Below are 27,858 nucleotides of genomic sequence, written 5' to 3' on the forward strand. Positions count from 1 at the left end.
TGGGAACAGCCGGAATATCATATGGGAACGATGACACTCGAGACTCGATTCCCGCGCAAAAAGAGATACGTCAACGTTTATGGGATGGGTCGTACAAGATTTCTTTTTTATGAACTATTAGATGGTGTTTATACGATCTCGAGTCTACTATTAAATTTTTTATTTTTTATTGAGTTGGCAAGGGAAAATATGAAAACAGAGCTTGTAATCGGAGGTTATAAATGGAGAGCGAATTTGAAACGAGATTTGAGTTATTCGTCCTCTGCATTTTTGCGTTATTTGGTTAATGGATATTTGCAATAAAATTTATCGCGCTCGTCAGTTATTCTCGTTCTGTGTCAATGTTTTCGAAATTAACTGTTACTCGTCGAATAGAGTGGGAATTCCACAATTCGTGCGAAACGATTTTTAGAAAATAGCTTTAGCTGTATTTCTGACGCACTCATTGCTTTTAAAATATACCTATCGCATATATTTCGTTTCATTATGTTCGTAGATCTAAATATTAAATAACAAGTTTTTTATTTCTCAAACCTTTCTGTTACAGCACACAGACCGAAGAATTATAACTACTTTAGCGATATATTTAAAATCCGATAAAGTAAATTGATCGAACTAATTTTACATATTAGACCGAAAGCCTCCGATCACTGTGTTTAAACGAAGCGAAGGAAATGAAAAAACAAACTCCCAGTTGGACCAACAAACAAATCTAAAACCCCCATAAAACCGGCGTAATCCCCTTAGCAGCGAAAAATCCGTAGGCACCGGCTCGCGGAGGGAGGCGCGAATAAGTTATCCAGAAGCACCCTTGACTCCGGCCGGTGTGTCGGAGCACGTGGATATTGTTTTTAAAAACACCATTAACGAGGATGACTGTCAATCGCCTGAAGCACCGAGCGACGCGCGGCGTGCATGCTCGTGTAATCACATTACTCGGTGAGAGGAGCGGCCCGCTTCGGTTCTGCGCTCCTCTCGTCGGCACACAATGGCCGCTGTTTTTGTAGTGTGCTCACGGCAGCCATTGTTACGTCATTATTCGCGTCCTGCGCTAGGGGCACCGCAGAAACGACGGGTAACTATAGCAGGATCTCTACCGTTGAATCGAACAAACCTGCCCTTCTCTCGAGTTAGAAAAGGAGGACGAGCTCTTTTGCATCCTTTTCCTTTTCTAGTTCGTTTCCAACCCTCTGTATTACGTACGTATGTACGTCGAAGGTGTTACCTCGTCGAACATAACGTCAGGGACGGTAGACAGGGAGGACTGGTTCTTATTTCTCTTTTTCTTTCCCACTTTTTTCTCTCGCTCTCTGTCTGTTTAGTGATGATGGGGATGATCGTACGTGGACCAGAATGGAATCGTTTCTTCTGGCGGCTCGCGATCCACTGTCACGAACAATGAAAGGAACCCCCGGAAAAAAGGAATGTTTGCCGGCGCAACCGACTTTTCCGTGACAGCTGCGGACACTCGAAGGGAACGTGAAACGAACCGCGGAAGCGAGCGTTGCCTTCCGTGGCCCTCCGGGAACTGACACTGTGACGCGATATACACGATGTGTATTCGTTGATCGAACGTAACCACTCGATTTGTGTCATACCGTATATCTTTGTTGACAATGTCGAATAATATCGGTGCGTGAAGAATGAAGATATCGTAACGATACAGTTTTATGTCTGGAGATTTATGAGGGAAGATATAAAATGAAGAATACAGAGGAATACGAATCTTCTAATTCGTTTCTACTAAACTTCAGTAGAAATTTTTGTATACGAACACGAATGATTTAAAAGAAATTTTAATTCATCTGACTACTAGAACTATTGTATTACAATTTTGTTTCGTAGAAAATTAATGACAAGTTAATGTTGATTTTTATTCAGACCGAACTAAGCATCGATGTTAAAAATGTATAACATGTTTAAGACAACAAATTCTAATGATAAATTAGTCTCTTCTAATTGAATCTACCTATCTGAATTTGAAACACGATTCCAGCTACTAATATAACTAAAACATCCTATTTATCTCTTTAAGAAAATTATTTTTCAAATTTCCGATGAATCCATATAACGTTAGTAATCGTGAACACGTTACGAAATAAATAGTGAAATAATTATATCGCATAAAAGCAATCCTTTCGTCATTAGAAACCCCTAAAATCCAACCCGGAAGTGATCGGTAAAGCTTGCCAATGAACGATGCGGCAAAAGCAAGCGGTGACACCCATCGCTCCTTGGCAAGGGGCTGCACTTCGTTAGTTTCGAATAAATCGGCAGGAAATGTAATATCGTGTCGACTTGACCCTCGACTCGGTCCCGGGCGGTCTGTCCTGTCACTCGACTCGTCGTTTCACGTTGACGCGGGGTTACTGGTCGCATCAGTCACCCATCTGGCATTGCCTGGGATCTGGACCATCCATGCGTGCCGCCTTTACACCGTACCCTGTTATGCATTTGACTATCGACAATGCGCGCAACATGTCGAGAACGTACTGAGGGTGCATAAACGAGAAGATTCAAGGGAAAGGGGCAACGAACGTGGTTTCCATGAGCAGATCAAATCAAGAACCGGAGCAGTCTCTCTAGTAACTAAATTGAATGCTTCTCTATCGGTGAGGCAATCGCCGAACGATTTAACTTGCAGAGAAAATGGAATCTCATGACTATGTATTTTTTTATCCCTTTGATAGGGTGATCCATTGAGCGATAATGTTGCGTTAATATCTTATTTGTAATTTTAGTTTTTCTTGTTAATTAAACAAACATTTGTTTCTTGAATTTTATTTTTGTAATATCGTGATTGTAAAAAGAAATTCCAAGGATGTGTCTAATAAATTTTCATCGTTACTTTCCTATTATATATATTTTGTAATGTTTTAATATATATATTTAATATATATAATTTTGTATGTGATAAACTACTTTTAAAATGTATTTTTAAGTCATGAATATTTCTTTCACATCCCTCATTTGCGAACTTCTAGAATTTATAACGCTGATTTAATTTAATTCAATTAGAACTGTACTGGTAGGTAATAAAAGTATCGTTTTATGTCCTAAAAAAAATCATAAATATCAATAAATAATCATAACATACCGCTATCCCATTTCTCACCATTGTTTCATTTGATCACGCAGTCGAAAACCACCCTCGACGAATTTCATATTTCAAACATCAACTCCCCCAACGTAACGTTCTAAATTCTAAACTGCCGTTTAACAAAGCATCTCCCATAGCCGGAAGCCGCGGTACCTCGTTCGCATCCGGTAAATCGAATTTTCCCGAAGAACGCATTCAAATCGAATAGAAACCCCTTTTCGCGGAAGTGGCACTCGACTCTCGAGCAAAACCCAGTCCACTTTTCGAACGGCGTTGCCACCGACTAACAGGATAAGAGCGTAGACCGCGAAGAAAACGAGGGACGACCGCAAATCGAGCATTCGCCGGCCGCTCGAGTCAATTGGTATTATTAGATTGGCAGTCTAGGGGGGTAGCGACCATCCCCCGATTACCAAGCACCCTCGGTGCCCGGTCGCCGCTACGTTACTGGCTACGTGCGTGATGGTCGGCAGTAAATTTCATTCGAGGAATTATCATGATTGAATCAGCTTCTACTCGCTTCTCTCCGTCCGCCACTTCGCTACACGGACCTGGATTCTACCCCTTCCACCCACGTACAACCACTTCAACCCCCTCACTCTCTCTCACCCCCTTTCTCTCTCTGTCCGCGCTCGTAAATTCAGCCTTGAAATTTTCCGTGAATGTAAAAGACCAAAAGACAGACGTTCGTTACACTTCGCGTGCACGCCGTCGCAGCGTATCGTGCAACCCCCAACCTGTCCGCATTTCTGTTGGAATTTCATTTACCAAAATATTACTCGATATGGAAATCGTGATCGTGTCTCGAAACTTCGCGTGAGTATGTTTGAGCAGACGAATATTTTAAAGTAATTTTAAGCCGCCTCGCGGTTGTTCAAGTTTGCGACAGAAGAAAATAAAAGAAGGCTATGTTTAAGAGGGAGTAGCACGTTATTTCGTAATTATCAAGAAACTTGCTGAAAAGAGGTCTTGTAATAAAAATTTATGCTAATAGATACATAGACGGAGAGTGTGATCTTTAGTTTAGTATTTATTGAATTATTTTATTAAATTTATATTTATTTTGTAAATAGGAGTGGATCTATCTTTTCCGAAAAAATGTAGATGATCGCCGAATGAAAATCTGACGTTGTTTCAGAGATTCATGAATGGTACGCGAGAACACATAATTTACGAATATACGGTTACGCGCGCGCTCCTTTCTTAATACGCATGAGAATGCGTTCTGTCGACGACGCTTCTTACGCCGTAGAAGTGATTTATGCACGGCCGTGTCACGGCCAACTTGATACAGTTACAACCCGCTAACTCGTTCCGCGGCCACTGTGACGGGTTATAATTCGAACGAATTTTTTTCAACTCCATACTCGGTCGAGAATCGTTCGAGAAGATAATATCTCGGAACTACATAGATTGGAAAGTTGCTGAGCTCTTAATTGATCAACTGTATCGTATTATCCTTCCAATCATTTAAATTCCGTTTCTGTCAGCATGCGTCCCATATAACTCTTTCAGCGCACAATTTCTCGCTTCGTTTCCATTAAATTATTTTTTCTGGCCGAAACTATTATAAATTTTATGCCATTATCACTAAAGGTAAATACAGAAAAGGTGAGGAATATTGCAGTTGAAATTTTTACAAGATAAACTTACAACCATCTGAAGCGTGCAAACATCAACCGTGCACAAAAAGTCCCGGCCAAAAATAGAAATAAAAAAATATAACAGTACAATCTAGAAAAATTTCGTTTGATCGAAACTCGAGCCTATCTGTCACAATCGAACCAGGAAGAGTTTCGAAGATAACGGCGTGCAAGCTACGCGTCAGCGTGGAAACAATCGGCCACGGATCGACGGGATTCGATTCGAATCTGCGTTCATTTCGATCGATTATCTGCCGATATCTGGAATTAATCAACCGGCCGTGATAGCCACTCTCTGGTCCGAACGTTGTCGACACAGTCGAGTCATCGATCGAACGGTTGTTACGCGAAATCGTATTTATGCGTTGCTGCGAACCACGAGTGACGTTCAACCACGACTCGTGCGTTCTTCGTCGCTTCGCCTAATTTCATCTTTCACTGGGGACCTTGATCGGTCTATTCGGCTTATTCGTTAGAATGTTGGTGGATTATCGAACGATGATTAGATAACCGAACGATAACGATAGGCTGGTTTCCGATATCTCTGACTTTCTACGCTTATCGGTCACGACTAAGTTTGCGAAAATCTCGCCGAGAATCACGCGACGCGATGCAGTGTCAGCAGATGCCCCGCCACGATACGGGAAATCGATCGATTTCAGGCGTCACGTGGTCGATGAACTTTGCTGGTGATCCGAGAAACTTTTTAAGTAATCGTCTAAACATTGTTAAAACGTTACGATGAATCACGACGATATTTTGCAAGCGTAAATACCAAGATCTGTGATCGTGAAGTGATACAGTAATAACAAAACTCAACCATTCGATGTAATCGCGGATTTAATCAACGTTGAAGCTTCAGGTTATAAGTAATAGATATCATCAACCTCTTTAATTGTGTTTCATTCCATTTCTTGCAGTGATAACGTAGAAACATAAATTATTTCTGAATAAATATTATTATTGGAAAATAATTATTACAGAAAATAAGAATTATCCCCTTGCCCTATAAACTTGTGTTCAGTTCATTATCAAGTTATAAAAAGAACAACTTACGACTTAAATCGTTAGAAAATATTTTTCTATAAGATATATAAATATTTTAGCATACGAAATACTTATTACATTTATTGACTGAACTAAATGTACTTACCACGTGCCATCGTTAAATAAATAAATAAATAAAATATTTCTTGAATAAAACAGCGTGAAATACTACTGCGTATTCTTCTAAGAAAACAAATATTAATAAAACGAATTATAGAAAGTAAAAATTATTCGAAACTTAAACTATCGTAAACGAAAGACTCTAAAATAAAAAATCTATCCATTTGTCCACTTGACAGGGTAAATCCGACCATGAGACGCTGTCAGCGAATACGAGAACGCACGTTTGCGGGTTTGAATCTTCGTAACGGCGCAATAACAATTACGAGGCATTCTGAAATTCATAGTCGCACCGGCTAATGCGATCGACGATACGCGTAACGGGTGGCTCCGCAAACACCAGGGGTGGCTTCACTCCGGGGTAAACCTCGAGTGACGAACGAAGGGGCTGGATACGCTGAAAAAATTGCGGAAAAGCCGAAGGGCGACGACAATGGAGCCACCCCGCGTGAGAGAAACGCTCGCAATGTTGTACTACGCGCCGCCCCGCTTGTCTGCCGGTGACTTTTGCAAACAGTGCCACCGAGTACCCCTGTAATGGACATTTGGGAACATCGGTGAGAACACCCTGCTGCTATCTTCTCGAATTTATGCGTATACCTTGGATATTTGGATATTTTGAGAGCCCGATATTCTGTATGGTTTATACGACATTGACGTTCTTATGGACATTGAGTAGATATCGTATACCACACTCTTCTGTAATTGAACTGACATTATTCAATACTAATTGATTGATATTACTAATAACATTTTACAAATTGCACGTTACAAATTATCAGTGTTCATAAATTTTCTCGCCAGCGTAACAAGTTAGTTAATAAAACAAATGAAACTTCAGAAGCATTTGTAATTTTTCAAATTGCAAGTTATCTGATTAACCTATTAAACGTAAAATAACAAAATCGAAATCTATAACCTACAACTTGTAACATGGCATCATGAAATATTACTAGTTGGTAAATTATTTTACAAGAAAGTCCAGGTGCTGGAAATAGTATCCCCAGTTGAAAAGAAGAGGAAACTTACAAGTAGTTTCTGTCGGTTGGTAATATTGATAATATAATCAAGCTGTAATATTTATTAAATGAAATAAATCTATCTCTATTTGTATATAAAAATATGAAATTGCACAAAGATCTGTAATCTGATAATTACATAATCTATGCATAAGAGCTATTAATTATTGTTAATAACACGTTCTCTAGAGACTTGGCTGAAAACAACAATACGATAACTGGTTTTAAGAGAGTGAAAAGAGCGATGAAGTATTGAGGGGATAGGATATACCGAAGATCAAGATGCATTTGTGATAGGGACGTTTGGACGATAAGAACGTCTAGAGATATCATTTGTTAATTTAAAACTGCACCTTGCAGCGATACACAGCTAAGGCAGAAATATTCCATTAAGGAGATAGCTATCTAACTGGTGGGAACGATCTGCTTCTAATCCCCTATGAAACGAAATAATTGATGTCTCTGGTAAGATGATCTATCCAGAAACGATTAACATTTCACGATTAGTGCTTGATTAAGTACTCATCCTCTAGACTCTAAATTGATCTTAAAACGATGTAGTTGAATATTTTACAAAGTACTTGGTAATTTTCCTATCAACAGAATCTTTATCGTTTTTATTAACTTTTTAATAAATACAGGCGTCGTTTTAGCTTTTTCTTTGTAAATTTCAAACAACGCAGTGATTATCGTTGTGAATAAATATTGTCGAGTACGTGATCAATGATTTCACGAATAATCAAGTTTTACTGCAATGGTCAGTATCGGCTTTTAGCATTAATAGCTGTGCAAATAAAAATGAATTCTGTTCTTGTTGCATAAATAAGCTAGATATGTAGAGCTTCCTTATCATATAAATGAATTTTACTTCTATTAGTTATGTGTGAGGTGTTTCAAAGAAATAAATAAAAAGTTAAATAATTATAAAGTTATTCAGTCCAATAAGAATATCAAATGTCAAAGTCTTGCAAAACCAGAGTTAGTATTCATTCTACATATGTAACATGCGGGAATAATTGATTTAACTCGAGACATATTTATTCGCGCGTCTTTGAACATGCAAATTTATCTTGTAAATATTAATCTTCTGGGTCATCTCAGTATTGGTTCCAAGAAGCAATCTGTATACATTATTTTTCCTAGGAAAGCAAAAAATCTCTGTGAATTCATTGCTCAAAAGTCTTGAGGCAGACATTATATGTGCTCTGAAATTAGAAAGAAATTAAATAATCTCTGAAAGATATTTAAATGTAATATTTTATCTCAATAATTTTATTCGAAGAATTCTTAGAATTTTCAAGTTATCAAATACGCAAGCTTCGTTATTCCTATTGCAATACTCGAATTTACTATATTTCAATCTTACTCTAGTTTTGGCAAACAAAACAGCTCCTCGATATTAAAAAAAAGTATACTGTAGAGAATTGAAATGAAAAATTGTGGGTATCAATGATAATTATCTTATATTTTGTTTGAAACTCGAGATACTTTTTAATATGAGAAAAATATATTTCCATTGAAAATGAACGACAGAGTACAACGGGACTGAAAATGGGAGACCCATGTACCGTATAATAAGATACAAAGAGAAGGAAATTTGTTTCTCAAGAAAATAAACGAATAACAAGAAAACATGTCAGAGTCAACGGGCACGTGTTTCACCTCCAAAGGAAAACTATCGTGAATGGATCGCGCTTAGAGAAGAGAAAGGCAATTTGGTATCGGGGCGCGCATCGTTAACGCGTAATTGCCGAAATGCACGGTCGGAACACAGCCTTCGGGGCTGATCGTTTCAATAGCGGGGCTTACGGCTTAGAAATCCGCCCCGATCTCGCCATCCCCTGTTCAACCCCCTTCGAACGCCGGTATTACTGATTACAGAACCGCAACGGCGGCGACGTGGCAGCACGTGGCCCACGTCTGCGCCCGTCACAGTCACACCGGCCAATTTGCGTTTCCGTAATTTCCGCCTGACAATGGACCACCCTGTATATAATCGCGAGCGCTGGATAATCCGGCGTAAGATGAAATCAGGGACCGCGGTCGATCTCCTGCACACATCCTGACGTTTACATTGATCGTTCTGTCGTGAAAAGAATCGTCCACTTTTCACACGGTTATTCTTCTCCTTTTCTCTCACTCTTTTTGTCTTATGTATCGAGTTTTTCACGAATCAAACCTATCAACTGAACCTTTTATTGATTTCTCGACATCATTACATATATACGCGACAAATATTTAATTTTCAGAAAACAAATTGCATATTCTGATAAGTTCATTTAGCAGAAAAAGACGACATTAATAGCAATACATTTTTTCTACTCCTTATGATCTTGCGTATTACGTGATTGAACGATAATTGGAATACTCATTTCAATTTGTTCCAACCATCAGATATAGCGTGATTAAACGATCATTTATTTTGGTTTTTACGAAGCTTTTCTGGAATAAAAGAAACTCGATACTCTAGAAATCTGTGGAAAGGAACTTCAAAAATTCATGGTGGAAAAGAACCGTTCGAAAAAAAAAACGGCCACGATGCAATCCAACAAATTATAAAAATTCTCATAAAGAAGACACGCATATACATATATTACGTAAAATTTACTTCTACAAAAATAAATTTTCTTAAAAGGTTGATGCGAACCTAGTATTTCCTGTTCGAGAACGAGAAAGAAGAACAAATTTCCACTCAAAGTCAGGAAAATTACAAAGAAGGTCATCCTAATTCCTCTGCTTTTGGACGAAAGACACCGAACACTAAAGAAGAGGGAGGATCCTGGAGGATCGTCGCTGGAAAATCCTTTCGAAAGCTCCGAATTCGTTAATCCGCAAGCTAGCAGGGCAGCGTAGGTATCGTTCAAAACAGGTCGGTTGGGCCTGACGTGGGTTCGAACAATAGTTCCGCTCAGCGGGGGTGTTCCAAGGACCATTCTTCGTCCATCTATTTTCCTTTCGAATCCTTCTGAGAATTTTCCGCTCAACAAAGGCTGAAGGAAAAAGTTCCATCGCATGGAACCTGGCCCGTCTCTCCGAGACCCAGAATAACTGTTGACAATTCCCTAGAAAAAGGGCGGGAAAAGAAGGGCCCAGAATTGAGAAACACTTTACTGCCGGACGTAGGCAAAGCGAACGACAATTTTGCACAATGGCATTAGAACGGTGCACCGGGAAATCCGTTTAGAGTGGCTTCTCCCGACCGGAGGGGTTGAATGCACAACACTGTTGATGGAAAATGTGCGTGAAAGGCAGGACAGATTTTCGTCGAGGTTGATGTTGTGATCGGTAAAAGTCCGATGTCAATGGAACCACGCTGTATGCGACAGAAGTCCATGGAAAACAATCGAGAATGAGGAAACGGATCTCCACAGTAGAAAGAGTAAACAACGCCTAATATGAACTTTTAAAGATATATCTAACTAATTATATTTTGTTTATTTTTCCAAATATTTACTATCTCGAATAAAGGGAACAGGAATCTATTATTTTCACGAATTTGATGGTTCTAGTATCATAAGCTATAAAACATAATTATATATCTCAGATTTACAACGAAATCGTTAGCATCTATAATAGTCTAAATTAGAAATACAATAAACCATATATTGAAATGAATATTAATACTTAAAATAGAAACACTTCTTATAACAATATGTAACTCAAAATTGCAATAGCTATATTTTTAATAATGGATATGCTGTTAATCAACGAATTATACATCTAATTAATAAACCATTTGAAAACTCTCAGACTCCCTAAACCCAGCACCATCAATCAAGATGAATCGAGCAAACGTGAAAAAATCGAACAACACGCAAGATCGTAGAACAACGCGATTCGATGAATACCCGTCAGCCGCGTGTCTGGCGAACAAAAATGGTAGCCTCGAAAATCAGCGGTGCCGCGGCGTCCTCGATATGTGACTCGAATAATAGTCTCTGAGGGAGGGGGTAAAAGTTGTCGGCACAATGGACGCGGGAGGAAGCTCTCGAGCTCCGAAACGGGATCTAGGCAAAAGGGGTTGTTAGCCACTCTCTCTTTCTCTCTCCCTAGAACCACCTAGATATCTGTGTCTCTTACACGCGTGCGTGCATATATACCTATTGCATATATCCGATCTTTGGTCCCGGTGGCGCGCGTTTGCGCATGCAACAGGCCCGGAGCGCAGGACTCTTTATTTAACTGGAGCACAGAAAGATGTGAATGCCTGGCCTGGTGGATTAAAAGCATCGTGACGAGCGGTGGTTGGAGAGTGAGAGGATTGTCAGGGAAAGAGAGACATTGGTCAGAGAAAGACAGAGATAGGAGATGGTAACAAGTTAGAAAGAGAGCGAGAAAGAGAATGAGAGAAAGACAGCGAAGAGAGAAGGAGAACGAGCTAGTTCTGGAGAGGATCATTTGAATGAGTAATACTATACCTCGCGAACCCACCCACACTTCTATGGAAGTCCCGTGCGCGCAGCAGCTTTGTTTGATATGGCGCATTGTGCTCGCTGCCACCGGTTCACTTTATACCTCTGCAAGCACACAGGCATACACACGCGTAATCGACGTGCGTACGCCAATATTCTTCTTGTGCTCGCACACGGTGGCCCTCTCGCTCTCTCTTTCTTCTCTGTGTCTTTCTTCCCTTTCCACCTTCGCCCCACGAGGACCACAACCTCGGCTTCAGCTACTGAAAATTGTATTATAATGCAGCCAGGACAATGAGGGAGCGGCTCGGTCAAGTTGCCTTATGCCAATCTCACGGCGGAGGCGGTTACGATTTCAATGAAGAGGAACTGAACGAGCTGCGGGGAAAACTGCGTGAAAGAGTTCTACGTATAACCCCCCCCCCCCCCCTATGGCAGATCCTTCTTTTCGTTCCTCGGCGATAAGATTCGTTAGCTGCGATTGTTTGAATCTCGTGTATACGGTGAAATTTCTTGGAACTTTTTGGATTCGTAGGATATACTTGTAACATGTAACGTTATTCTAAAGAAACCAGGAATATTATTTGTTGCAGCTACGATTGTTGGGTGTCTTGGTCTGACGATTTGTAACGTCGTTCGGTGGATGTATCACACTGTATAGTAACGAAGATGCTTTGATATGGACGAGTTTCTTGTTTAGGGAAATCTTTGGTAAATTGTGTTGAAACATGTTTTAATGTATGTTAGTTAATCCTGCTATGTTTCCTAAATCATTTTAGGTCCAATCGTTTCTTTTTTTTTTTTATTTCTAATAAATTTCTTAAGTATAAGGGAAGTATGAAAGAATGGATGTTGTATGCTATGTATGCTACAGAATTTCTTAGAATGTTGAAGATATTTTTGCTTGTTGAAACAAAAACAAGATTGGGACGTAAAAATTCGAGAACCATAGCCGACTTAATTTTCTATGATTGCATGACGTATTGACAAGATTTAAGAAATGATACGAACGATAAAAAAAAGACAACTAAAATCCTATCGTAGCGATTCTGCTTCAAAGATAATGTTACGATAAAAATTAAAACGATTAAATTTCTCTTTTACAAGTATCCTATGTTAGTATGTAACTACACTTCCAATATTAAAATTCTGAAATTTCTCCTAGTAACAAAGCTAGATCTCTAGCAGAAGTGGAAGCAATGGAACACAAAGTGTAGAAGTCACGCACCCACACGAAGTGTCGTCTAATCGCGTGTCCAGCAGTAGGAACGCGGAAACGAGACGCGCGTGGCAGGACGCTGCAACGATGCCGATAACGGAATGCACTATCCGCACGAACCTAATCCGCGGGTCCTGCGAAATTTATCTGGCGGCGGGGACAGATAAGAACCTGCTCGGCCCTGCTTTATCCCGGCCCAGTTAATAGTGATCTCGGTAAGCTCTCCAACGAAAGGTAGGTTAGGCGAGCTCGCGGATGCTCGACCACGCGGATAAACATGAATTTCGATTAATCGGGCAAACCACGGACGCTCGTAATCCTACGTCCGCTCGTGGGCCAACCGTGAACAACTAAGAATTTTTTCCGAAGTCGGTTTACGTTTGCTATATATTCCGACAATGAATAAAATTTCTTTAGAATGAGGTATTGGAATTGTCGAGAAAGATGATCGTGGACTTGTGAGTATTTTTTCATAGCAATCTATTCAGGAGGCTTTCCAAGGTACTTTTCAAGCAGAAGAGCTCTTTTTGGGTTCGTTTACTCGTGACTGTGAATAAAATTGCTTTTGAATAAATGATTTGAATAAGAGTGTGTCAGTGGATCAAATTTTGTCACAGGACAGGAATTATAGAAGAAGATGACTTGCACAAATCTTTCCATAGGTTCGTCAACAAGTTCTCGAAAATATTTCCAGAAAGTGCGACTGAGTTTTTACGGAATTTCCGGAATCGATACGTTTTATCATCAAACTTGTGTTCATCGGCTTAGAACACGGAACAGAATTTTTCGTTTCCTCTCGAGGAACTTGTTTTTTGTATAACTAAAGATAGAGAGCGATAAGAGATAAATTGAATTTTTCGTCTATCCCTTTTTGATGAAATTTTGATCATAGTGGTGGGTACAATCGCGTAGAAAGTGTTTCCAACGATCAGAAGGTAGGTGGTGGTTCAATTTTTGAGAGGAAGAAGACAATCGTGGTAAACCAAGGTAAATTCCGGGCCTGATATCTACGATCTGGATAAGCCCGCCATAAGAAGCAAAGATAGGGCGGGTACTACAAGAAAGGGATAAACGTGAATTTCGATTAATCGAAGGAACAACAAGTTGTTATAATCTCAGAGTATACCTGAATAAACGAGAGACCCCGTGTAATCTGGGGGTTGGAAGCGGAAATCACGTTCCACCCTGTACGTTTCATTAGCCGGAAAACTTATAAACAATAATGGTAATAATGGTAGTGGGTTTAAACTGTTGGGCGTTCGTGCATTTAACCGGCAGAATCAGAACGCGTATTATAGGGGAATTTACCTAACAATTTGTCACGCAATTCTCTAATTTTACGCCAGAAATTAGAATATTTTAATCTCTTAAGCTCGATCATCCCTTAAGTACAAACTTCCATAAGCTTGGAATTCAAAATTAATAGAAATAAATAAATTTGCATTAGATTGGTTTTAGTTCGTACGGATATAAACGTGATATAATTTATCTTTGAAAGCAACGAAATGCCACATAATAGATGTGAAAATCCTCTAATAAAGAAATTATCCAAAAAGATGGCGAATCAGGTAACAAATTAACTTCTTCTCTCTGATCAACAAGTTTACGAATTATATCTTCTACACGTTATCTAAATTTTTAATATCTTTGCATTACGGATAAAAATTCCAGGAATCTTTCACTAATAGAATATTTCTAAAATAAAATCCTAAGTTCCTAATGAAATTAGAAATTTCTACGTTTACCCACGGTTCACTTATTTACAGTAAATTATCGGCCAAACATCTAAATGCACGGGACCTCTGGTAGCAAGAAATAATCTAATTCGTGTTCTTCTAAGACGAAATAAGCATCACAAATTACAAAGAACCTCCCCTTGCCAGTCTTATAGACACATGAACAAAACGGAAAAACAGCAGAGGCCCGGTTTCCAATTTACGAAAGGCGTTTCACAATTTGGAAGGAGGAAAATGTAGGAACCATCTTCTCGCGGATTTTCCGCAAAGAACGTGGAGGAAAGGGGTCGATGGAGGCGGCCGAAAGCTTAAAGGGCTTGCAAGATAGGTGAAGTTAGACAACAAGGAGGATGCGCGCCGGGCTTTATCGCAGACAGCAGGATAATTAAATTTGTCGAGGTGATTTATGGCGTTGCACGAAGGGCTCGGTGATGCAGGGAACCAGGAGGCGGAGACGGGGGTTTGATACGCCTCGGTTCCTGGAGTTACACGACAGCTTCGGCTACCCCCTATTCTCTCTTTTTCCCCCTTGAACGACTAAGAAAAATACATCGAAATTACGAGCAAGATTTATCTCCTTATTTGAAGAAACTACTAACGAAAGAAAAAGACCAAGGGAAAAGATATATTGCATTACCAAATTATAATATGTATTTATATATGTTAATATATTATATCAACTTTTCACGCAATCATTGGAATAGAGTACAGATTTTCGCTATTAATAAAAATTAGTCGCAAATCGATGATAGCAAAGAATAAAATTGAAGTTTTAATTGAATCTCTGTGTTGTAACTTAGCGATGATACATACATTGAAGTCTGTATAACTTCTGTAGAATGAATAATTTGCGATAATGACCGCGACCAAATTCCTATCATCGCATATCAACTTTGACTGTCCCTCTTCCAATAACTCTTGTCTTTTTCCTCCTCTGGAATTAGAATTACTTCAATTATAGGAAACCTCCAAGCGAATGTGTGAATCGTCTCACGATTGTCCGACTGATGTCTCATTCGATAAATCGTTTCGCCTATGAAGGATGTAGGATCTAACCTAAGACAGGTGTCGTCAAAACAGCCTATTAAAGGTAGAGACATCGTAACTGTAACAGCTACTTGCACGACAAAAATTTAACGCTACGGGACACATGTCGAGTGAAAGTTTAAAGAGGCGAACGCCACGGTAACAGGCGCAAAACACGCGGTCCCATTAAAAGAAACGCCTTTAGCTGAATAATTCACCGATATCGACGACTTTCAGCGTCGTGTTACAGTATCGCCTAAGCATATAAAGCTGGTGACATGTAGCAAGCAGATAAGAGGGTCGCTATCGCTGTGGTTTCCGTGAAAAAAAAAGAAAGGAAAGCAGAGGAGAAAAATTTTCGCCCCTCGACTATCGGGAAAATCGAGGCGAAAAGAATTAGGGGCAGCGGTTGTACACCTCCCACGGGGGTGGGAGACGTATAAGAGTTCGAGAACTTCTTCTGCCCCTCTGGTGCCGAGTGTCGCCCGGACTTGTTAAATATTCAAGCCTGTAATACAATATCCAGCGTGTAGAAGGCCCGCTACGAGAGGGATAAACGATTTGCGAGCGGGGGTGGGACGCACGAAACCGCCCGCTGAAAAAACGCCACTTTCCTGCCGCCGTTTACGAAAACACGAGTCACGTAAAACAGCAAACGTTCGTTTGATCCTTCGATTAATTCCTTGATCGCGTGTTGACTTTTAGTATATTATACAGTGTTCTGATTTGACAAGGGAGAACATTGACTTCTTGGGAAATCTAAGGGGTGATTATTAACAATTAATCGATGACGATCGGGATCTTACGAATTTATAAGAAATTTGGAGGTTCAAAAGTGCCAAAATAGAATGCAGAATAATGTAAAATATCCAAGTAGAGTATCTTTTACATTTAACGTGTATGTAGAGCAGTGAGGCAATCAAAAAAACACATAAATTAAAATGTGTGAAGTTTTCATAAAATCAAATCTGTAAAATTTCATATTTCATATTTTATATTAATTTCATATCTTTTATATTTTATATATATATAAATTTATATATTTAATATAAATTATATATATGTATATATATTTATTTATATATTATATTTTTATTTTCATAGTATTTGAATTTCTTTTTCATTTCTAAATAATTCAATTTATTCACATTCAAACGTAAACTAAATACAGCTTGTCAAATAGATAGAACAAGATCTCATAAAACCATTGTGGATACAAAGGGCTCTTTTCGGAAGACTTTCAGAACTCTCCCGCTGGAAGGCAGATAAAGCAACCACGTAATATTTGATAATTAGCCACAAGATAAAAACAACTACCAGATGTTTTTAACCAGCATAATTGTTGATTCGATAATAGGCAAATAATGACGATATATCAATGACACGCGACACGTCGATGAACTCGTAAACACGATAAAAATACGCTCCTGGCGATTTCGAGGGGAAGTTATCTTTTCGCGGCTGATTGCACGACCGGGGTGTCGCGCGAAAGGGCAGGAAATTTGCAATATTTTTCAATGGAGAAAGAGCGAAACGGGGAACGGGGCTGTGAATGAAAAAGAGCGATTTTTTCGAGGGTGGCCGAGGGTGGCTCATTTACTCCGTTTTAACGCCACTTTCCTTGCAAAATCTTGATTTAACCTGGAAATAGGCCCTTTCATAGATACGATGGAATCTCGAATGGCTAATCGATTTGGATATTTCGTAAAAAAGGATTCTTAAATATTTTATATGAAAATAAGGACATTTTAGCTTAGAACATTTTTTGTTGCAATAGTATTAAGGACAAAGATTGTAATCCTGCTAATAATTTCCACTGATTTAAATAATAATCAGTCTGTTTTAGCATCTGCTGCGATAATATTGACCTTATCTAAAAAATCAATTCATATTTGTACATACATCATATTGTATCTACAATTCGATTGCTTATCACTGTATTAATATTCCTACTAGCCACAAGTTCAAGATATTTTTGACAGTATCAATTCAAAGAACTCGATGGAAATTCCGTACATACACGTACATACCAACACAGAGGAAGAAGTCATTTAATATTCATCAAAAATTTTACCTTTAAGCATCAGTTATAACAATATCTACGTAATTTGCACTTCCCGTTTATATCGTCAATCTAACTATCTTACCAATCACTCCAACGATATCAAATACCAATCGTAAGATTCAAATATAACAACACCATATAATACCAATTCAAAGAAATCCCATTCAATCGAGATTTCAAAAAAAAAAAGAAAAGAAAGAGAAATCATAAGGGATTACGCTATTGATGACGAGTAAAATCATTCAAAGGGAATGGGAGCGTTTTCGAAATGGGGATGAGCGCGTCATAGGAGCCAAGAGACGCCCAAGTCAAAGAAGCGAGGGACAGAGGGGCGGAGGAATCGCGAACTAAGTTGGCGAGGGCCGGTTATTTTAATAACGTTATAATAAGACGTCGGGATTGATGCTGAACTATTCGCTGGCAACGTAGCGGGAGCTTAAAGGCACGGCACAGAGAGACGTCTAGATCTAAAGGCTGTCGCCTACGAGTCATTAACATACTTACTACCGTGCCCGTGGTGGCGTACGATGTTTCCAAGAGATCTCGCCGCGGGAGCCGCGGAACTCCCTTTTTCCGGCGATAAAATTAAACGAGCCGATTTCTGGCGCACCAAGGTTCCCGTTTGTATCTGTCGGTTCGCCGCGTGCCTCCTCTTACCCTCGCGAGCACGCACAACCGCGCGAGTTCTCGATTAATTCGACGCTGTTTACGCTTTATGCGTAAAGTAGCAAACGATGACAGCCATCCGGCTGGAGTTAACATTTGAACGGTGACACGACTGCTATATAGCTGGCATATATAGTGATAGGCATATATATAGTGATACGATATTTGCTAGAATCGTTCTTTAGTCTTTTTAAAGTTGGAACGAATCTACTTTATTTAGGCTAAAAGAGAATTTTCAATGAAAATTATTCATATTATCGATAATTTGTTCTTAAAAGTTTCTTAGACTGCAGTAAGAGAATCTGTTTAAGCGGAAGAATCAGAAGTTTTGAATGAATATTCTCAAATTTTAGCATTAACATTTATCCTATCGAAATATCTTCTCTTTAAAAGCAATATTATTTAAACTTTGGAATTATTTTTCCACTCGAACGTTTTCCTAATTGAGGACTTCACATTCGTTTCGGTTGAAACTTTTCTAGTTTTCAAACTTTTAAATGACTCTGTATAATCATTAAACATAGCGACGAATTGAACTATCAACAACATGAATGCTCGTAATCTTCACTTTTAGCGGCATTAAATCTTCCACGATGGCCAATTATATAATAATGTAACATTGAAGCAAAAATGATTAATATCATTCATCATGAACCTCAAAGGAGTTATTTTAGAAGCCAGAATTCCAATGTGTATCTTCGCCACTATAACTACACGGTAAACTATCTCTCGAGTAAACTCTATTAAATCATCTCTATTAAACATGCTAATTAATGCTTCCATTTAATAAATGCATATTACCAAACGCTATCATTCGTTTCGGGTCAAGCTGCACGATTAGAAAGTTCCACAGAGTAATATAGCAAATGAAAAGACATAACAGGCGAAGAGGAAACGATCAGATTTACATTCGACTCCAATCGACGGATCGTCGTGGCGGGTTTAGAGGTGCAATAAAGGAGGATGTTTGAACACGAAGGCTCGGCCTCTGGGTCTCTTCCTCTCTTGCCTCGTGGCCGCACACGGCCTAATCGTTTCTCCCACCAGTGTCGATAGAAGTGATCGTGGCCGATGACTTTACGGGCGTCGATGCTCGTTCTCTTGATTTACGACGCCCCTAACCTTCGCCGCGTTACCTACATTGTTTCCCCCGCGCTGGTTTCTCTTTACACGCGCTGCTCGTGCCTCCACCGAGCGGAGAGCAACCCGAGGCCGACCTCGACCTCGCAAAGCCTAATGGCGTGCACCGTTGTCTTCCAACCGATCGAACCATTAGCATGGTGCATGCTCACGGAGCAACAAATTTTGTGCAAAACTTACCCAAACGATGGGGTTGTGACAAGACTCAAGTGATCTTGGGTTGATTATAGATGGTCGCTTTAGTTTGGTTGTAAACGGTGAATTTTTTTGTGATCTTACGGAGTACTTTAAATGAGTGGCATCCAACGAATTTGAAGTATTGGAAGCTTTCTTCAAGGTTTCTCTTAGATATAGAAAGGAGATATATAAATAAAGTCTACCTTTTGTAGCCTACGAATGCTGAGATTAATAAACGAATATTTTTGTTTGAATATCTACACAAGATTTGTTAATTTTTTAATTATTGTAGTCTTATACGGACACGATACAGTTCTATTGTGAGCGTAAATCGTAAGTGGTATCAATGACAAAGTATGAAAAGAGACAAGGAAAATGGGAAATATGAAAGATTAAAATATATATCTCATTGAATGTTTCTTCAATCCTTATTCAATTCTTAGAAAAAGATAAATTCTACCTATATATTTAATGAACTTTAATATTTCCATGAAACAGACGGAACCACAACGCGTTCAAAACGAAACATCAAACTCCTTCCAAGATTTCCATAGAGATACCATTTTCCAACGAATTAAACCTCGTGAAAAAATGCCAACCCCTATCGCAAAATTACAATTTGCATTAAACATGTTCGACGAGTTTCATTTGCTATGTTGAACCGAGTGTTGCTAGCTTATTTTTCCCTTGGAAATGGAACCTTTTCTTCCAACGAAGTACAGCTGCGCGCCCGCACACGGAAACCGAAAGGTGCATCAGCGTTTGCCAGAAAGACAGAAAAGAGAGAGAGAGAGAGAAAGAGAGCGTAACCCTCGGTATGGTTGAGTTTCTCGGGCTTTCAGCGTTCAGTTTTTTAGAGGACGCAGAGGCCAGCTGCGGCGTCAGAGTGGCGCACGCGTAAAAGAGGAAATACCTTGGCAAATCAGATGCTACGAAACGACTGAATTACGAGCGCGGTCGTCGTAAAACAGTTGCGTCGCCTGTACCCCTGGATAACAACTTAATTGCACGAGCTCTCGCGCGTTGTACGTACGTGCATTAACCGTAATTAAGAGGAATCGAATGGCTTGTTGATTGAAGCCGTTTTATCTCGATCGCCCGACAAATTTTCAAAGAATTAACCAATCTGGGTACTTTGTTAACCACCGTATCGTTGTTTAATTGATTCCCGGATTATTACCAATTTCCGGACGATTTTTATCCCAAGGATATCGCGACATAAAGTATATGGAGCTTATATTCTTCTCGATGATACAGGAATTCTTCCTGTCAATGGTTTTTAATTAATCGCGGGATCAGGTAACTGGAAATTCTTCGTCTGTTTCATATCTCAAAAATAACCTACCGAACGAGTTTCGACGTAAAAATTTATATGGAATCACTTAGAGGATAAAACGATCGGCTTTCTTAATTTTGTTCTCAGAAAATATCTTAATATATTATTTTGTATCATTCTACTGTTTTATTCTGTCTAACTAAATTCTGTGATTAATAAAACGACTAATTTAGATACGGTTAAATTATAACGTTATATTATTGAATTATTCTGGAAGCTTTCTTCAAAGTTTCATCACTTCCAGATCTGCATTCTACAGCGAATATTTTACAGACGATGACGCTTCTGCTACGAAACACAAATTAACAATGAATTTTCTACCACTTTCAATGACCATCCGAAGGAAGGATTCGCGATATTTTCCACGTGGCTGGTCTCGCGAGGTGCGAGCAGCCTAGAGATAGCGGGCAGGCTAGTCGGACAGGGCTAGAGATGTTGTTTTGCAGCGCCGGAATAGATATCGGTGGTGGCTGGCGCGGAGACAGGGAACTGCCACTATTTCTGACAAGAAGCTTCTTCTTGCCTCCTCTCGGCCTGTCCCACGTCACGAACCCTGGTCCGCCGCCTCCCAGCCATGACGGTGTCCCCTTAGCGAACCAAGGGGGAGAAAGGGGAAAGTCGCGCAAGAGAGCGCGCATACGTTAATAGAGGGCAGACGCCGAAGCGGCCAGGAATAACCATCGGGATGTCACACTTCCATATAGACATCGACGCCGAGCGGTTTCGCTCGATGATCTCGTTCGCTGTTTCGTTCTCTTGTTCTCTTCCTACACGATCCTTGTTTTGTATCTCGTCTCGTTTCATGGAAAAGTTTCGTGTTCACTAATGTCGGCACGAAATTGGTGAATAGGCTAGCAATCGTGGATGAAAATTTGGAAACGGAAGATTATTCACAATTATTAATGAAAATGGGCCGTGTACATATTTGTAATTATTGCTAAAAATGGAATTGTAGATGTATAACATGATATTGGTAAAAATGGGTTTGCAGATGTAGGACGTTAAATTAAGAATACATATGTTATATATATATTTACTTTTTTATTTTACTCATATTTTTATTTATTTGTAATTATTTATATTGTATATAATATATATATTAATAAGAATTATTGGTAAAAATTATGTATCTATGTATTATAAAAGCGTACAGGCTAGTAAATAGAAAATGCTTCAAAGCTTCGTACATAAACAATAAATAATACACTCCAAATGCAGGAAGAAAATCCCAACAAACATAGGTCAAAATTTGATATAAAATTTCAAAACGATAAACAATTTTTGATATGAATTTATAATAAGTAATATTGGAAAGATCTCGATTGATTTGTAACACGAAACATTTGTTAAAGCATTGTTGAAGGTGTCCTATATAATGTATCAGAAGCTCGAGAAGAAATTTAAAGGTAGACTAGATACCTAGATTTGGACGGGACGAGAGCAAGCTGAATAATACCGAAAGACGACAAAGATTAGCGACCCTTATCACTTGCGGGATTCTAACATAGGGGATCCAAGCTTTAACGATCGATCACAGAGAGTAGCTGAACAACGCGGCCAAGATGAATGGAACTGCGTGAAGCACTGAATGAATCCGGGATTTATGAATCTACACCGGCGTTCTCGGTTGTGTTTATCTTAGCAACGATTCATATTTTCCCCGCATCCATTGTACGATCCAGACTTTTCGGAGTCGAAGGTTTACGAATGAAAAAAGTAACACCTTCGGGTTCCTCCTTTGCAATTTCTCGATCTACGAGTCGGCCTACGATAATGGCTCGAACAGAAAGCAGCTGAACGTATAACAATTGGCGTTAATCGTGCATTTAAATTTTCATTAAACGTGTCAGCAAATGGACGACGAAGATCTTTGAAGACGACGGATACTAAACGTTCGTGGTATAAATCTCTTTCGTGACAATTGTGTAGTGCCAACTGTGTATATTCAGCACTTAGGTGGAAGATGAGTCATTGTTTAAAGTTAAGGGTCAATCTCTTTTCGGTGTCATCAGAATCAGGAAAGATACATTCAAATAAGTAGGAAGTTTTTATTTCAAAACATTGGTGTTGCTCTAAATAATATGAGATCAGTAATGCTTTCTTTACAATGGCAAGCAAAGAAATTGCTCTAATTTTCATTCGGCGATTACACGACGATTATAGACTTTGGAAACATTCCCATATTCCAAAGAAATCGCGGAATTTCCAAAAAAAAGGACAAAGAACTCGCTCTGAGAACGCAACAGCCTCTGCGAACGATCATTAGATCACAGGTCAACGCTTCTCATGACTTACGCTTATAAATCCTCAATTAACAAGAACTTATGATTCACGGGATGTGACGAGACGATGAAACGAGCCGGCAACTTCGTAGGCAGCGGGCGTAGCGCGAAAGCGGCGCGGAAAAAGGGAAATCGCACGCGTGATCTGCAACCGACACGGCGGATTCAGCATCGAACACAGGCCGAAAGGGACGAAGAGAAGCAGAGGAGCTGCGAAAAGTAGCATCAGAGGTCCGCGTGCATGCACGTGCGCCTCCTCTACAAGGGTCGGCAAGGCGGCCGGGCATTCTAAGTTTCGCGTTACTAAGTTTATCCTAAGCTCGGTGTCACGCGAACGAGCACTTAGCAATACGTCGCCTCGTTCCCGAACCAATGATGAAAGACGTGCATGTTGGACAAGCACCTGCCGCCCCAAGACAGATTATCTGGCCCTGGACGAACATTAAGTTCGATGCAGGCTAGCGATTTTTTCTCCAGCGTTTTACCAAATTGAGAACTGCATACCCTGGTGAAAGATTAAAAAATAACGCTCGTCCTATGTAAATATCTATGTATATGTAGAAAATATGACAGGACCTGCAATACATATAAATAAAAGGTTGTTCTTCATGCAAAAATATATAGACATTTTGAAGAACAATTTTCTCATTTGAATCTCCTTCTTCGAAAAAGTCGAGTTTGAAAGTTTATCCAGTACGTGTCATTTCGTATATGTTATCAATGAAACATTGTACCGTACATATCAAGATTACACTGTATTTTAATTCTTAACTATCTACGTATTTTCTCAATTAGATAGTATTATTTAATCTATTCACTAAGTATACATTTCAAAAAGATCGACGAAATGATAAGTGAATGGTGATCAAAAGCCTAGATTAGGAGAATTTTCGACATTATATGCTTTATGAATTTCCCGAAGGAAAAACAATTGCATTGAAGATATTAACTCGATTCGTACAGAAGCTAAATATAAGAAGAAAAATGGTTTTTGATATTTAAATAAGGAAACTTTCACTACCAGCTTTTGGTCGAGTTCTCGGAAAAAAGTCATAGATTTTTTAAGTTAGAAATATAAAGTCATTTTTATCATTCGCGTTTCGTCTTTTGTTTCCCAAAAGGTACGTCATTTGGTTACTCGGCGTAATAATTGGATTAAAGCGATTTGTTAAAAGCGAGAATTCTTTGTTTAGATAGTGATCCAGGCATTTTGTAGCCGATTAGAAACTGTTTTTTTTATTTTGATTAGAAGATTACCTCTGCTAGAGATTCTTGAGTCGATATTTGGAGCATGTAGAACAAACTCGTAGGTCTCACCGGGTTATTGTCACGGCTCGACGTTATCTCGTTATCTTCGCCGGGTAGACAGAGATTTCATAATAGGATGTTTAGTACACGCAACCGTACACGGGTGGACGTGGATGATGTTGTTGATTGTTAGCTTTTCGTCACGCGAAGTTTCTTTCTTTATTTGCAAAGTTCGATAACATTTAGAATTGTTAAAAATCTATAGCAAGGCCATAGAGATAAATTTTTAGGTATAACAACAGATATATATGCAAATATTTGAATGTAATATTCTTGCCACCACTATAAACATAACAAGAATTGTAATAAAGATTCTTCTATAATTATATTAACGCTTGTAAGATTAAACTTTTTTTTGAGACTATGGGACAAGATATTCTTTTATCAATTACTAACAATAGAAACATCAATTCTCAAATTCCTCACAAGTTTATAAAAAAGATATAGTACACCATAGTTTACTTGTTGAAGTATAATATTGTATATATTAGAGTGTAAAATGCTTAAGCATTATAATATCCTTAGTAACGTTGTATTATTATCGTTGATAAACGGGTCAGGAACGAATTCCTCAATTTCCCTTCGTGCAGAGACGCGACGAGTCACGAGTCACGAGCACTCGACAGGCCGAAGTTATCGGGCTAATCGAAGATGCTGAGACCATTGTCGAAGAAGATAAGCGAAGGCAAAAGGTTTCGACGCCTGTCTGTCCCTCAACTCGATGACCACCCAAGATCTAGCGCCTATTCGTGAATGACAAATGCGTCCTCGCGATACATCCGGGCCGCTGTGGGAACAACTTGCCAGGAGATAACGCCCGAGATACACTATCGTCCATAGTTCTATAGGATTCCAATCCAAACGAGAAATGAGTGACACCAAAAAAGGGAAAAGAAGGTTTAATCCTTACAAATATAATCGTGATTGGCCACAAAAGATAAAATATTATGTCTAATCTAAGGAGCAATTTTATATCAATATATATATACCTATAGAAACGAAATTTTTAAATGAATCTAACTCTACTGTGTTGTTTGATTCAGTTCAGCTGGTAGTGATTCTTTAAATGTATGGTAAATAAGTAATATCAGTAACAGAGCGGATTGAAACAAATAGATAAAGATAAAACAAGACCCTGGATGTTTATATAAATTGATATTTCGAGAAATAAAATTATCAGATATCTTGTATATCTTTGCCTGTTACGCGCACTCTGCGGATTTTTCCAATTTTCCGTAAATTTACGAACATGCGAAGTCTATAAATAACCGAAAGAATAAAAACTACGATACATATTATGTCAAGGTAAAAAGTTGCGTCAACTAAAAATTTCAAATATTTCAATGTCTCCAACATCGAACTTCACGGTACTTCATCTCTGAACACTGACAAGAAATCATCCACCGAGGAAAGCACTTTGTCCTATCTGGTTGAATGATGAAACTCGCATAGATAGCATAGAGGAGGAGAGAGACGTAGATAAGACGAGTGAGATAAGCCGGATAGGGAGAGAAAGAGGTCCTTTTTCCGTGGTCTCGACAAAGGGAGAGATTCCAGAGAAAGGCAGAAGAAGAAAGAGAGAAGGCCCACGCCCACACGCGACGTTGACAGAAAGAAAAAGATCGTGGCGCGATGTGGACGTGGTTCGCACCAGACCGACTGACTGATCCTCTCAGCGGCGCGTCTTTCAATACGCGCGCGGCATCGGACCAACGCTGATTGCCGTCGTTCACTGCGACGCGTTTCGTCTGCGTCTTTTGTTGCCAAATCGCCAGAACTACGTTTACGCGTGACTCCCGCGGCGACTACCGCGCGATTACTTCACTGTCAATTCACGCAATAACTTTCTCTTCCTTTGACAACGACGAGGGAATCACGAGTATCGGGGAAAAATGTGAATCAAATAACAATTAGCAGCAACAAACGCGTTCGAACTTATTTTGAGCAAGATTGGTAAATGAGAATTTCGACGTGGAGGAAGATCCAATCATTTTCAGAATGGAAATTAATATTTGAAAGTATAGTTCCGAAATTGGAATGACTTAAATAGAGGCACTCTAATTGAATATAGCCTTGGAACGTACTTACAATAACATTCGTATACTTGAAATTTATTAGAACGCTTAAAAATTGTTTTGATTATATTAAATTTAATTTAACTTAATTTTATTTTATTTACTTAGGCAATTTGTTCCCTTGTGCACGAGGTGAATTCTTGTTTAATGTTTCGGTATATTCGGAGATGCAAAAAAGTTCTGGGATATTCATACACTTCTCTATTGGATCGCACGATTGTCGGTTAAATTAAATGTTTCAAAATATAACCGATAAAAATGAAAATTCGAGATAGAGAAATCGAAGGTTAAAGATAAAAAGCTAAAAAGACGAAAAGATTTTTCTTTTCTTACAACGCAATTTACGTAGGATTAAAGACACTCGATCTTATGCAATCAAATTTCAAAGGTAATATCCAATTGGCCACAGTACTGTTCAAAACAACCGATAAGTCTTTTGATTCTAAATAAGAAACTAAAAAGATGGTAAGGCGACAGCAACAGGGTTAATTGCAGCGTATCTATTCACGAAAGCGAGCACAAGGCTAAGGTCGCGATCGCCGCGCGGTTCGATCGTTCGATCATTTCGTTTTGGTTGGCCGTGGTGGTTCGTAATGCAAATGGACGAGCGTCGCTGTCGAACGTCCCCGAGTGACACACGGGCGTCGCGACTCGGCCTGAACTCCACCCGTGAAATCAGGCTGCGCTGACGTGTTACAAGACAGCCGCACGCAGAGGGCAAACGTAGCACTTAACACCAGCCCGTCGTCGGGCTCTCGAGTCACGCCGATTATCTCGACGATCGACTCGCTTGGAATCCGATCGATTAAACAGTCGCGATGAAACGAGACGAATTCAAGCACGAAAATCGACGACGTCGAAAAGAGAAGGAAATTTGACATGATTTCCGTTATTAAGGCGAAATTATATCGTACAAGAGAGGGAATGGTGAATTTTTGGACAGAATATCGGAGGCACGTCGATTTTTCGAGATTCTCGCGGCGTACGTTCCCTTTTTCAGGCCGAACGAATTCTGAAGCGGCGACTGGGTTAAATTTAGCCGGCTGAGGTCGAAAAACGAACTCATCGTGACTCTCGAAGCCACTCGCGTTAGCTGGCTCGGGGAACACGGTTATCGCTCGACCGAGAAGAAAAACCGAGGTGTGCTATCGAAAGTAATTCACGGCTCGCTGGATTATCGAAATATCGTTTGCATACGTGGAACAACGAATGTCTTGCATAATTTTTTATAAATAATAAATGTGTAAAAGATCGACACGTAGAAACTAATTGAGATTCGAATGTAAATCTTGGGAGAATGGTTTAATCGACGACGATGTATGGACCAAGATACGGAGACAATGTTGAAAATGACATTGCGAAATATTTACGAAGTTTAATACTACTCATTTTTCGGCTATGAAGCTGAAGATATTTGATCTAATTACTGAGAAATGACACTATGTGAAAAACAAGAGAATTCTTCGTATAATTTCATGCTTAAAGAT

General features: G+C 39.3%; 1 protein-coding gene across 5 annotated transcripts in view; it reads right to left on the reverse strand.

Annotated features, from left to right (window-relative positions):
• Window positions 1-27,858, reverse strand: part of LOC100644518 (homeobox protein homothorax) — a 500,427-nt gene that overhangs the window by 390,097 nt on the left and 82,472 nt on the right. The gene's annotated exons all lie outside the window — the stretch shown is intronic.

This window comes from Bombus terrestris, chromosome 5 (assembly GCF_910591885.1).
Source record: "Bombus terrestris chromosome 5, iyBomTerr1.2, whole genome shotgun sequence".
Taxonomy (NCBI): Eukaryota; Metazoa; Arthropoda; class Insecta; order Hymenoptera; family Apidae; genus Bombus; species Bombus terrestris.